This window comes from Siphateles boraxobius, unplaced genomic scaffold (genome assembly GCF_051911475.1).
Source record: "Siphateles boraxobius isolate OS27281-9 unplaced genomic scaffold, OSU_SipBor_1 299, whole genome shotgun sequence".
NCBI classification, from domain to species: domain Eukaryota; kingdom Metazoa; phylum Chordata; class Actinopteri; order Cypriniformes; family Leuciscidae; genus Siphateles; species Siphateles boraxobius.
Window position 1 is genome coordinate 30,710 of NW_027508918.1, and position 1,791 is coordinate 32,500.

At 44.1% G+C, this 1,791-nt stretch overlaps 1 protein-coding gene across 2 annotated transcripts in view; it reads right to left on the bottom strand.

Moving 5' to 3' along the window:
- Positions 1–1,252: 1,252 nt before the first annotated feature.
- Positions 1,253–1,791, bottom strand: part of tbc1d13 (TBC1 domain family, member 13) — a 39,617-nt gene continuing 39,078 nt past the window's right edge. For both annotated transcript variants that reach the window (XM_077247179.1, XM_077247180.1), the window contains exon 6: positions 1,253–1,791. This exon is cut by the window's right edge and continues 559 nt beyond it. The gene's annotated coding sequence lies outside the window, so the exon portion shown is untranslated.

Below are 1,791 nucleotides of genomic sequence, written 5' to 3' on the forward strand. Positions count from 1 at the left end.
TGTTGGTTATGACCAGTTTGTGCTCAGAGCAGAGGGAAATGAGTCGCAGACCATTCCTGTTTATGTTGCCATGTTTCCCAATTACCCCAGACCAGAGCATGTTGTTGGAGCCTACTCTGGCATTGAAGTCTCCCATAAGCACAAGTTTATCAGTGTGAGGAATTTTAAGCTGCGTCGAGAGACTCGTAGAAGACATCTTTGATGCTTTCTTCAGCATCCAGTGTTGGCGCATAAGCACTTAGCAATGTTGCATAGCGACCCTTTGCAAGAGGAATGCGCCAAGTCATCAGCCGCTCACTGATTCCCACAGGAGACTCTGGAATGTTCAGGAGCAATCTGCTCTTGATAGCAAAACCTACTCCATGTAGACGGCGGGTATCTTCTGGAAGACCCGGACACACACACACACAGGCGGGGACACACACACACAGACAGACAGTCAGTCTCACACACACACACATACACAGAGACAGGCGGGGACACACACACACACACACAGGCGGAGACACACACACACACAGGCGGAGACACAGACACAGACAGCCGGACACACACACAGACGAACACACACACAGACAGACAAGTCAGACACACACACACACACACACACAGACAGACGGACACACACACAGACAGTCAGACACACACACACACACACACACACACACACAGACAGACAAGTCAGACACACACACACAGACAGACGGACACACACACAGACAGTCAGACACACACACACACACACACACACACACACACACACACACACACACACACACAGACAGACGAACACACACACAGACAGACAAGTCAGACACACACACACACACAGACAGACGGACACACACACAGACAGACAAGTCAGACACACACACAGACAGTCAGACACACACACACATATACCCACACAATAATAAAGGGGCGGGACTTAAGCTTATGAAATTATTGGAAGATCCAGTTAAGACATTGCGATTAATCATTACAAAGTCAAAACATGTTTAAAAATTGAAAATGCACAGATGAATCGATCACAAAGTCAGTAATGTGAGTTTAGAAAATAGATTTGGTGGATTTAATCTCATGCTCGTTATGCGTGTTTTTCAGTCACTCAGTTGCTGATATAAAGGGCCGTTCGCACTGATCTGCAGAGATAAACCGAGAGCGTTGGCAAGTTCAGATGAACTTCATGCTGGAGTGTGACGGATGTGAACGCACATTCATTAGAACGTTATAGATTTTAATAAGATGGACATTTTGAGATAGAATTTTTTTATTGTGCATCTGCAAGCAGTGTAAAAACATTGATATACAATGGCAAGAACTACAGGTGCCTTCATACAAAAACATCTTCACATGCAAAAGAAAAAATCCTTTTCAAATGTACATAATGAAGGAGCGGTTACAGAAAGACACGTGTGGCCAGACATTCCCCAAAGAGACTAAAAGAAGAGCATCAATCCGTCCTTCATTTCCCAAACAGGTTTAAAATACAAAAACAACATGACATTTAAAAAAAGGTGAATTGCAACACATTTATAAAAACACATCATAAAATTTGAGCAGAAGTTCCCTCAAACAAACACAGAGCGCTCAGTCATTATTAGTGTGACGAAACTAATGCAGATTAGTAGTGGAAGATGGACTGGTTACGCATCTAAAGAGAGGGATGATGGGATACATCATCTGAGAGATGAGCTCATGCTGGAGTTTCTGAAGGAACACACACACTCCTCTGGATCAGGGAAATCACTGAGAATCCACAGCAATCTGCAGCCAGGAGTTTGTTCATTT